This window comes from Eumetopias jubatus, unplaced genomic scaffold, assembly GCF_037043125.1.
Source record: "Eumetopias jubatus isolate StellerSeaLion01/CBP00866 unplaced genomic scaffold, mEumJub1_p1.0 scaffold_6, whole genome shotgun sequence".
NCBI classification, from domain to species: Eukaryota; Metazoa; Chordata; class Mammalia; order Carnivora; family Otariidae; genus Eumetopias; species Eumetopias jubatus.
Window position 1 is genome coordinate 38,730,609 of NW_028274812.1, and position 12,776 is coordinate 38,743,384.

Consider the following 12,776-nt stretch of genomic DNA (forward strand, 5'->3'; position numbering starts at 1 on the left):
GCTCAGTCAGTTAAGCATCTGGCTTCAGCTCAGGTCATGATCTTGGGGTCCTGGGATCGAGCCCCATGTCCAGCTCTGTGCTCCATGGGGAGTCTGCTTCTCCATCTCCTTTTCTCCCTTTCCCTTCTCCCCTCTCCTCACTCATGCTGTCTCTCTCTCTCTCAAATAAGTAAATAAAATCTTTAATAAATAAAAGATTTTATAAAAAAAGAGAAATGTATTACCTTCTTGTCACACAAGAAAGGTGATTTCCTTAGATAATGGAGATAAGTAATGAGCCCCTTTGATTTGTGGGCTAGTTGAAATTGGCTTTGACATTTTGCTTGCAAAATCTAGCAAAGGATTAAGTTATTCTGAAACTTTTTAAGCTGGCAGCTTAAGCCATTCAGTTATATTTACTTTTAAATTATGAACAATAATTATCCATTTATTTCTTAACACACTTGCTACCAGGTTGGAATGGGAGAATCCAGCTGCCTTGGGGGCTGCTAACTACCACAAGCTGTTTCTCAAACATTGTGGAATCAATAAAGCTCAAAATATTTTCTCAAATACTTTAAAAAAAATTTCTCAATATGCAAGTATCTTAAAAAGCTTTTTATTCACATGTTGCTAATTCATTTACATTTTTTCTTTATAAAACTTTGGAATTGTTATTATGAGCTTTATGAGAATGATTTTATTTCCATAAAATCCATAGTTATATAATGGGAAAGCTCCAGATTGAGAAAAGTTATATTTGTTTCCTAGTCCTATTTTGCGCTTAACTGTCTATTTCTAGGCCTCAGTTTTTACTTTTGTGAAATGGGCAGATCGAACTGGATGACTCTAAATTTCATTCCAGTACTAAAGTTATCATTTTCAATTTAACCAATAGATATTAATCCCTACCTTGTGCACATTGTTGTGAAATAGCTAGGCGAACAGTTATAAATGATGAATATAACTCAGTCCATGCCCTGAGGAATCTCTCAATGAGAGAGAGAAGACAGATGTCTGACTACAATATCAGGCAGATTTTGGTAGGTGTGATTGTAGAACCATAAATTCAGGAGTATTGGGGCTGCAATGCGCGGAGTTTCTGCCTTGGTGGATCACAAAATGTTTCATGGAGGGCCTGGAAGATGAGTTATATTTTTACAGATGGAGAAGGTGGTAAGGATAGTAAATGTTTCAGTAGAAGGAACTATATGAGCAAGCACATGATGACAGAACACATGAGGGTACCTTGAGGGGCAACTGGTGGTCCTGGTGTCTGATCCTATGAGGCATGTAGAAACAGGACAGGAGATGAGGCAGGAAAGATAAGCTGTCCCAAAATTGTTGGAGTGTTTCTTTTTCTGGCTCCCAATCTGCCAGGTCCCTGTAGGTTTGTACCCCTCTATGGAACGTCATAGGTGCTATCATCTCTGGGTTCTGAGAGTTTCTCCCTTAAGGCCAAAGGGAGGTGTATTAGTTTCATAGGGCTACTATAACAAAATACTGCAAACTTGGTGGCTTAAAATTTATTGCCCTAAGTTTTGGAGGCTAGAAGTCTGAAATCAAGGTGTCAGCAGGGCTGTGCTCCCCCTGAAAGCTGTAGGGGAGACTCCTTCCTTGCCTCTTCTAGCTTTGTGTATTTACAAGCAATCCCTGACATTCCTTGGCTTGTAGAAGCATCACTTCAATCTTTGTGTCTGTTGTCACATGGCCCATCTTCTCCCTGTGTCTCTCTCTAGGTCTATTCTCTTCCTAGAGGGACATCAGTCATAATGGATTATGGGCCTCTCCCACTCCAGGATGACCTTATATTAACTAATTACTTTTACAATGATCCTATTTCCAAACACAGCATTCCAAATACTGGGGGTTGGGACCTCACGTATCTGTTTGGGGGACATAATTCAACTAATATTGAGATGTAAGGCTCTCCACAGCTGCTAATCCCAGGGTACTGTGCTATCTCTTATGCAAGTCCTAACCTCTGTCCACACCTTTGTAATTGGTTCCATTACTAAGCCTTCCTCATGTTACCCAGTTTGTGCCATCTGTTTTCTTTAGAGATTCTGATTATGTAGATTACAGTGTCTAGACAATGATTTGATTAGGTACTGTGTTTTGTTTTAGATAGTGGGATATATTTAATAGGAGAGTAATGATCAGTTCTAGGTTTAAGAAAACTAGATAAAGTGGCAAAGTAAAATACGCATTAGAGGAAAGAGACACAGGAGGCGAGCCTATTGTTACACTGTCATGTTGAGATATGACGAGGTCTGAAGTGGGAAGGAACACCAGTGGCTTCCTATATTCCAGAGTAAAATCCGAAGTCTTCCTTAAGGCCATTCATATGGTTTCCCCTTTTCTCACACTACCCCTGGCCCCCATCATCCCCTCACTCACAACACAGACTCTCACTGTCCCTTTGCACTTCCTCAAACGTCCCAATCATACGCTTACCCCATGACTTTGATTCACGTGCCTTCTGCTGGGGATGTTCTTGCTCCTTGTCATACGCATGGTCCCCTCTCACTTTCTTCTGGTCTCTGCTCAAAATGTTCCTTTGTCATTGAGGCCTTCCTCAACCAACCTCAAAAAAATATCACCACCTTCATATACTTCCTCCCCAGTCATCTCTAGCTCTTTACTCTCTTTTGTTTTCCTCATAGTACTCATCAAGTGACATAATATATGTTTATTTATTTCTTAATTGTCTCCCCGCTTTCTTAGATTTTAAGTTCCACAGATACAGAGTATTTTTTTTGTTCTGTCTGTCTGCTATTCTGCCCTCAGTGGAGAGAACTGTGCCTGGCACATAGTAGGTGCTCATCACTTATTAAATGATAGTCACCATTAGAGATAGAATCTGTGGGGATGGGCGCCTGGGTGGCTCAGTTGGTTAAGCGACTGCCTTCGGCTCAGGTCATGATCCTGGAGTCCCGGGATCGAGTCCCACATCGGGCTTCCTGCTCAGCAGGGAGTCTGCTTCTCCCTCTGACCCTCTTCCCTCTCATGCTTTCTATCTCTCATTCTCTCTCTCTCTCAAATAAATAAATAAAATCTTTAAAAAAAAAAAGAATCTGTGGGGATATGGCAATAGATATAATGTGGTGAAAGGGGACAAAAAAGAATTAAATATGGCTCCAGGTGTTTTTTATTTTGTTTTTTTTTCCCCTGATTTCCTACGGGTAATTTTATACCTTCTAAAATAGGAAGATTTGCTAGCCTAATTTAGTTATTTTTGCATTTTACATTTCAAAGAAAAAGTTAATCTTTCATATTCAATGTCATTTTAAAAGTCCTAATGTTAGTTAGTCATAGAGATCAGCAATTCCTATGAGAAACGTGAATAGGTTGTGACTCAAATACATTTTTAAGATGATGTTCCTCTGACTTGTATTCTGTTATTCTATCAGCTGATTCTATTGACACTATTCTGTCTGGGGTTGTGGCTGGGAATTCTAGTGCTTTTTTTCCTCTTTCCTTTAACTTATGATGCCTATGCCTCATCAGTTGACTCAGTGCTTCCTTTTATACATCAAATAGTTAAGTTAGAGAATTAGTCAATGTGTTTAACATGATTATCCAGCTTGTTCTGTGATGCATGATATTTGTTATTTAATTACTTGCTTCCAATTTTAGACATGCTAGGAGATAATGTGAAATCACAACTCAACAATGGTCGATAGCACAGGCTTTCCAATACCCAAGAAACCGTCCAGCGTCATGCCGGCACTTCTCAAAATGACGTCTGTGGATGAAATTCTACAGGCATATGGGCACACAATCTGCTGACCTCTAGTTGTCAGAGTGAGTCATGGATTTGCAAAACCTCTCAGACCCTGTGCTTCAGAGAGGACTTATGTTATTATTTTAAGAATAGAATAATCCTTTTACATTCATATGGAAAATGAAGTAATAAAATTCGGATAATTTTTAATGTTACCAGTGATAAGTAACTGTCAATGAACTTGAATCAAACACGACTTGACTCTTGGGAAAATACCTTCTTTGTTTCCCCCAGAAAATATGATCAGTAAAGTATCTGAAGTCTAGATATAATTGTTATTATTTATGTTCATTAAAATGCCACAGAGAAGATTGAGAGTGTATGATCATTCGTTTTATTTACAATACTCACTTGAAAGACTATTCAATGGATGTTAAAAATAGGAACTTAGAAATTCAATTGTTTATTTAAAAATTATGTTTAAATTATTTTAAAAAGTCAAATTATGGCACATTCCTTGCTAGGGAAGATTATGGCTATGGTTTCATGCCATTTTTCTCTAATTCCAAAGCAGCCAGATTAGTTTTGCTAAGATTACCTTTGGAAAAATATTACGAAGTAGACAGTCTGTGTGTTGGTGTTTCCTCTATCTTGTCTTGCTCCATGGTATCATTGCTGGGATCTTCTGCTGGTACTTGGAAAACCGTGTCACTCATATATTAATCTGGCTCAGAACTTTCCTCCATCATTCCCTCTATCAAAGCTTACTTTACCTATATCCAATTTCCTTAGGTCTTTGTGCTGCCCTCCAAATGACAATGGGCAATTATTGTCATTAATAATAATACCACACATATCTGTAGTGTGAATTACAGTGTGTTTTCACGTGTATCTTGCCGTATGATTCTTCAACATTATACAATAGAATGTCTAATACACAAAGTCAGCATTCTACAGCCCACCACTTGTTTTTTTTACAGCTCCCAAGCTAAGAATAGCTTTTACATTTTTTAAGAAGCTATTTTAAAAAAGGAAAATATGAAAGAGAATGCAGCCCACAAAATCTAAAATGTTTACTATTGCCACTTTATACATAGAGTTTTTCCATCCCGGATTAGTATTATAATCTTTATTAAAAGATGATTAGATAGAGGCAAAGCTACAGACAGGTGAAGAGCTAGAAGCCCGTTGACTTTAAATCTATTTTTAATTAGTGCTCTTGTGTGCACTCTCTCTCTCTCTCTGTGTCAATTTCTTTTGCTTAGAAAGGAGTGAGAACAGTTACTCCCTTCTCATTAACCATAGCCTGAGATTCTGTTGACCTCACCCTGCTTACTTACCTGTCTCTTTGAAGCTGTAGTAGCAAGAAGGCAGTGAAATAGATAAACAAGACAAGGGGACAAGAAAGGATGAGACTATGGCAGAGTGGCTCTAATTTTTGGAAATCAGTGTTTCCAAAAAAGAATAGGGGTGATACTTCCCCTTGCTTTCCCTGAATACAAATGTATCTTGAAAGTATGAACAATTAATAATAAGAAATATGAGAAGTAGTAAGAAGATGAAGAATGAGTACTTATTGGACACTAACTTTGTACCAAGAACTCTATGATGTGCTTTCATAAATACTATCTAACTCAATTTTCAATTTATACCAGTGTTGTCCTATGCATATCAACTACTCAGAAACCCTCTGTGATTCTTAGCAGCTTATGAAATAATATGATCATAAAGATATCCAACAGAAAGAGTAGGTAAGTTAGTAATATGTAGTGATATACTACAGAAGTAAAATCCCTCAGATATGGTCCAAATAACTCTTTTTTAAGTTTTATTTATTTAAGTAATCTCTACACCCCACGTGGAGCTTGAACTCACGACTCAAAGATCGAGAGTCACGTGTTCTTCCAAATGAGCAGCCAGGCGCCCCTGATCCAGATAGCTCTTATTGGACATGCAACATCAGGAAACTTTAATTCCCACCAGTGTTAATACTTAAATCACATAGTCATTTGGTCTTTAATTTCTCATTTGCATAATTGGAGGGTTTACCTGGATCACTTGAATTTATTTCATCTCTTAAGGGCTATAAATTTGAAATACTACCACTGGCTAAACTGTAGATAATTACATCCTTCCAGGCCCAAAACATACCAACAGTTAAGACAATAAAATGCGGCAAGGGGGTTGTATTAGGATGTTGACTCTCCTGAAGGCAATGAAGTGAACTGAGATTAAGTTCAATAGAAAATACAACTGTTTGAAATACTTATCTACTTTCCTTGACATGGTAGGTACTATAATTGAACTATTTCTCTTAGAGACTTGAGAGTTCTATGCGTTTTTAAAATTTCAAAAACTTACATCCAAGTTTTGCTTCTATAGCCGTGTGAGTTCCTAGTGGACTGACCGTCTCTTGTATAACAGCTATAAACTTTAAATTAAAAACAAAACCAAAACAAACAGCAACACAAAGTCCAAAAAAAAAAAAAAAAAACCTACCTGAAATCTCTAGACTATGAGCCAAAGCAAGCAGATTCTGGAAGAGAGTTGGCACTGAAAGAAGTAACTGGCTCATGATGAATCTGCTGTTTCTATGCCTTAAAGACAGAGCATTGTCTATACTGTACAAGGTGGCAGAAAATCTGTTAGAAAACTCAGAGGTTTGAATGAGCAGAGGACTGTTTAGTGCAATATCGGCTGCCAGAAAGTGAAGGGGAAATCCCATAAGGAGAGAGCCAGAAGGGTAAGTCTCAAATTCTGTTTAATCATTCCACCAAAATCTCTGGAAGACCCTGAAACACTGATGCATGGGGCAGACACTAAGCAGCCAAGCTAAGGATAAAATGATTAAACTGAGATGGAAGCTGCAACAAAGGGCTGCATTTATAGTTTTAATCCAGCCAAGTGAATTACTTGTTAAAACAAAACCAACAAGCAATTAATAAATATCCAAATCCAAATATCTCTAAGTTATCAACAATTTGGAGTAATATAAATAATTGAAATTTTCTGCATCATTCCCAATATTCAGGATACAATACAAAATTACTTGACATGAACAACAAGGGAAATGTGACCCATTTCAGAGGACGAAACAATCAATAGAGATCAAACACAATATAATCCAGATGTTAGAATTAACAGACAAGGAGTTTAAAGTAGATATTACACTTATGCTCAGTGGGATAAAGGAAAATCTTCTCATAATGAATTTAGAAAGCTAAGTAAGAGTACAGAAACTACAAAACAGCACCAAATGAAAATTCTAGCTGAAAAAATACAATATCTGAAATTTTAAAATTCCCTATATTGGCATAACAACAGAATGGAGATGACTGAGAAAAGAGTCAGTAAAACTTGAAGATAGATAAATAAAATTTAATCTGAAAAAAAGAGGGAAAAATTTTGAATAGCAAAAGCCTCAGGTACTTGGGGGACAATAGCAAAATATCTAATTTGCAAGTAACTGAATTTTCAGGAGAGGAGAAAGGCTTGGAGATGAAAATTATTTAAGGAAATAATATCCCCACATTTCCCCAATTTAGCAATCAAATATTTCAGCAAACCTTCAGCAAGATAAATAAGAAACTATGCTCATCATAGTAAAATTGCTGAAAACCAAATATAAGAGAAAAATCAGAGAAAAATGAAATGTTACACACAGAGGAACACTGTTTCAAATAATCACTGACTTATCTGAAACTGTGGAGGCCAAAAGATATTGGAAGAACATCTTCAAAGTTTTAAAACAACAATACAAAACTGTTGATCCAGAATTGTATAGTCATTGAAAATATCCTTCAAGAATAAAGCTTAGGGGTGCCTGGTTAGATCAGTCAGTGGAGCATGTGACTCTTAATCTTGGGTTTGTGAGTTTGAGCCCCACGTTGGGTGGAAAGATTACTCAAAAATTTTAAAATTCTTTAAAAAAAAGAATAAAGGTTAAATCAGAACATTTCAGATAAAAGAGAAAAAGAGAAATTACTACCAGAAAACCTACTATACTATAAGTGATCATAAAGAAAGTTCTTCAGGCTGAAGAGAACTGATACTAGAAATTGGTCCCTATACTGATGAAGACATTAAGAACTTCAGAAATGTGAAGTGTTATATCATTTAGGTATAAAATATTTTTTCTTTTTATTTCTTTAAACTTATAAAATTACAAAATTGCTTTCTGGAAAATATCTTTTATTCTGGGTTTATTCTCTTTTTCATTTTTAGTTTTAAAGTGTCCTATCTTATAAGACAAGAGTGTCCACCTTCACTATTTCTATTCATTATTATATAGGAAGTCTTAGCTAGTTCAATAAGAAAAGGAAGAAGATTCATTGTCTCTGCGTCTTAAATAATAATGGTTAAATATTGACAGATATTGTGTTTTTGCTAGTTATTCAATTTCTATTGACATTTCAGTCAATGTGTTTATGTTGTGTAATGAAGTGCCATCAATTTATTGTTGTGAACAGTTAGAATAAATATTCAAACTCTTATTTTGACAGATTAAGACCCACATGTCTGGTTCTTGTCCACTTTCTCAACTTCATTTCACAATGTTCTCTCCTTTCCACACTATACTCCACACCTATAAGCCTCTATTGTCCCAACAAATATGCCAAGCCTATTCCAACCTCAGGGCTTTTGCACTTACTATTCCTCTGCTTGGAATATACGCCCCCAAATCCCTTCTGTGCATGTCTGTCTCTTTTCCCCGTTCGAGTGTCAGTCCAGATGTAACCTCCTCAGTTACTCTCTGTCACATCAGCCAGTCATTTTCTTCGTAGCATTTACTGCCAGATGAAATTATCTTTTTCATTTGTTTCACTAATTTATTCATTGACTTTTCCACTTGAATACAAACTCCAGAAGAATTAGGACTTTGTGTATTTTCTTCATTGCTGTAAAACCAGTTCCAGTGCTTAGAAGAGTATCTGACACATAGTAGACCACAAAAAATGTGTAACGGATGACTAAAGATGAGAGAGTCTGCTTCCTCCCATCAGTTGTTGATATTTGGACTGATTTTTTGGAGTCCTAAGAATATTTGCAGCCTACAACCTCCTTACCTTTCAAGTTTTAACACCCACTAATCTCTTCAATGAATTCTTACCTCCTCTGCTAATTCATCCATTGTGATCTCTGGATAATTGTAAATACTTTGAGGTTAGGGTTCTTTTCTTTATTCTCTTTGTAACTTGACACTTTTGTCTTCTCAAGAGTGAATATGTGTTGAGCAAGGGGAGATGCCCTCTAGATAGCTGGAAATATGGAGTTAGTCTGCAATAAGGAACACGGCGTTGAGACTGGAATTTTCAACCAAGAAATGGAGCTATGGGGCAAAATTCTCATGGACAGTTAAGTTCAGAGGGGAAAGAGCAGAAAATCCAAGCCAGGAACTCAGTGGAAGTAAAGTAGGAGTGGTAAGAAGAAAAATAAAAGCATACCCTACCCATGTAGTGGAGCAGAGAGGGTGGGAGTGGGGAAGCAGGGTATAACAGAAGATAGAATTTTAAGGAGTAACTAATAGCAGTGGATTTGCCTAGAAGAAATAGTTTCACTAAAGCTGTGGGATCAAAACATGATTACAAAGTGTTCTGGAAGAGGGTGTTTAGCCACATTATTTGGCATTTAAAAATCCTTCTTTACTTTCTTAGCAAGCAAAGTATTGAATAAATTATTATGATTAAATGGACCGAATTGTCTGACCTGTTTTTCCAGAAGGAACATCCACACAAATGTATCTCCATTGCCTTAAATTTAGTGGTTTCAAATATAATTAAATCTGGATGTTCTCCATTAATCTGCACTTTATTCATTTCCTTTCTTGATAACTTCATACTTTTTAAAATTCTTTCCTTTTGCTATAGTCCCAAGTCACACTACTCCTAAAGTTATTTTTAAATGGCCAGTGGGGTTGATAGTTTCCTGAGAAATACAGAGCAGATGGCAGAGAGGGCACTTAATAACCATAGGAAAAGAAAGGTCAGATACAGTAGATTACATAGCTCCACTCTCACCTTAAGAAGAGAAGAAGGGGGGCTCCTGGGTGGCTCAGTCAGTTAAGCATCAGCTCTTGCTTTCAGCCCAGGTCATGATCTCAGGGTCCTGGGATGGAGCCCTACCTGGAGTCTGCTGGAGAGTCTCTCCTTCTCTTTCTCCCTTCCCCACTCCCTCCCTCTCTGTCCCACCCCCCATACCGATCACACATGACCTCTCTCTCTCTCTGAAATAAATAAATAAAATCTTAAAAGAAAGAGAGAGAAGAGAAGAAGGATGTGTCTGCTGAAGTGATATCCAATGTATGTTGAGCTTCCCTTGGGAAAGTGAGTGGGAGGGGGGGGCATCATTTTTCAGGAACATTAGACCTTGATATGAGTGTGAAAAAACACACCGAAGCAATTAATTTGTCAATCCAATCAGGCTGGGGTTTAGTGGAAAGGCCATGGTGTAGTGCCAAATTGGATATATGATTTAGACAAGTGATTTAGCTTTCATGTCTTCTGTTCCCATGTTGAGTGAAGAGGGGTTGGATACAGTAACCTCTAAGGTCTCACTGAGATCTAATATTCTGTGATTCCTAAGAAGAAAGTATAAATATGGCAAAATGGAAAAATCAGCCTGTTGGCTTTTGCATGTAGATACAGTGAAAAATTTTTTTAAGGTTTCCACAGTTCTAGGTCCCTTAACCATTTCTTAATTCTCAGTTATTTTCATTAAGAAATTTTATATTCTCTTTACTGCTGAATAAATAAAACACATAATACACTAAGAAAAATCCCCCAAAACTAAAAAAGAAGATAAATGCCAAATAAAATGTTTCCAACTGAGTTCATTCCCATTATATTTGTTGTTAAAGACCAAAGCTTCATAGTCAAAACAAAAGGGAGAGTTGAGGTAATAATTTTGGTTCCTGTAAGAATAAGAGGAAAAACAATGTCCATGAATGATGTGACATAGTATAGAGAGACACATGTTCCTTCTATGTAGGCCCACAAACCATGAGAGACTGGCCTGCCTTTTCAATTTACTAAGCCCCTCCTCCCCTTTTCCAAGTAACTGGTAGTTCTTCAACTACTAGTAACATTGACTGTTTTTAACATATCTTTATTCACTATTTGTAGTTCTCCTATGATAATATTTGGCCATTTTTCTATTTATTGATTTATGTATATTAAAGATATTAACTTGTTATCTACTATAGATCTATGAATTTGCTTTGTAGATCAGCAATGTAATGATAGCCAAATTCATTTTATTTTAATTGTGTGTTGTTGTTTTTTTAAGTAGTCTCTACACCAGGGGCACCTGGGTGGCTCAGTCATCTAAGTGACTTAACTCTTGATTTCAGCTCAGGTCATGATCCAGGGTTGTGAAATCAAGCCCTGCGTCAGGCTCTACACTGGGTGTGGAGCTTGCTTAAGAGTCTCTCTCTCCCTCTCCTTTTGCCCTTCCCCCCTTAAAAATTTTTTTAAAGTAGGCTCTGTGCCCAAGGTGGGGCTTGATCTCTGGCCCCAAGATCAAGAGTTGCATGCTTCTATGGACTGAAAAGTCTGGCACTCACATTTTATTTTATTCAACAATGATTTCTTATAGGCACCCATGATTTTACTGGTGAAACAATTCAGATGTCAACCTATAGGTCAGTAGTCATAAGAAATGTCTCTAAAGGTCCCACAAGCTATGGTTTTTCAGTCTCCTCATTACTAACTTACTCTCTAGGATTATAGCATTGAGCTTCCACCAAAAATCCCATTAAGTTGGCCTCTTCCCAAATAATCATGTTTGATATATAATACTTACTCTGTGAATGTTTTCCAGCATGCAGGACTTTATCTTTCAAGAATTTAGAAGGGTTAGAAGTGCCAGAATTTTAGCAGGCAATGAAAAAAATAAAGGATATAGGCAATGAGGGCAAAGCAATGGAAGAGACTATTATAGATGGGTTACCTTGACTTTATGTCACCACTAAAATATTTTCCAATAAAATGAAAGCATAGTTTTAGAACCAGAATTGTAGAATCAGAATGAACAGACTTCGCCCAATTTTATGTTCTTTGCAAAAGTTTTTAGAGATATATGAAATGATAACCTAATTTACTGAGAGCTACTGAGAACCCAATTTACAGAAGAATCCACATAATAATTTTTTGTTTCATAAAGAGGAAAACACTGGGCAATATTTTTTATGCTATATTGAATTTAGCAATTTACTATTTCCATAGTATTACATAACAATATGTAATATTGTATAATTGTATATATAATATACAATTATACAATTGTATAATTGTAATATTGTATAAAACTATACCCAAGAAATAAATTAATTATAACAAATTATTAAATTAACCAGCTGTTCATTCTAATATACAACTGAATGTTAAAATAAATTAAGACTAAGTCACTGTATTATCTAAATTAGATCATGTATAATTCTTAACAGAAAAGCTTATCATCTCTTTTTTTTCTTACTTGAAGCCTTATTAAGCAGTGATTTATAAAAAATTCATTTAGAGGAGTAATATTACAAAATCCCATTTAATCATTCAGGATATGAGTTTTACATTATTAATACTTTTAAAATATTCTAGAAGATAATCAAATTAAGCAATTAAATATGATCAATGGGTATGGATACATGGGATGGGTCAAATTTGTCATTTAATTATATTTTTCTTCTCCTTCAGGCAAAAATTTCAGAATTAGATTTAAAAAAAAAAACTTATATGACTAGGTGAAAAAAAACTTCTTTCCTCACCTGACTTCATGTAATCTATTTGTTTCCTAAGGAAATTCACTTTATTCTGCAAAGCTTCTCTGTTAATTATAGTATGAATCTTCAAATAATGGATTAGCAGCTAAATTTTGAAACTTAGTTCTTCATATGAAATAAATCCAAAACTTAAGTTATCATGAGTAATAAGGAAAAAACTTGTACTTTATGAACTCACTCCTATTTCTTATGAATAGCTTAATCCCCAGGTTGTATAGTGGATGATATCTTTTACATTTCATTTTAAATAATACAATGTTTTTTAAAAGCATCGTTTTGTGGCCAGGTAATGACTGT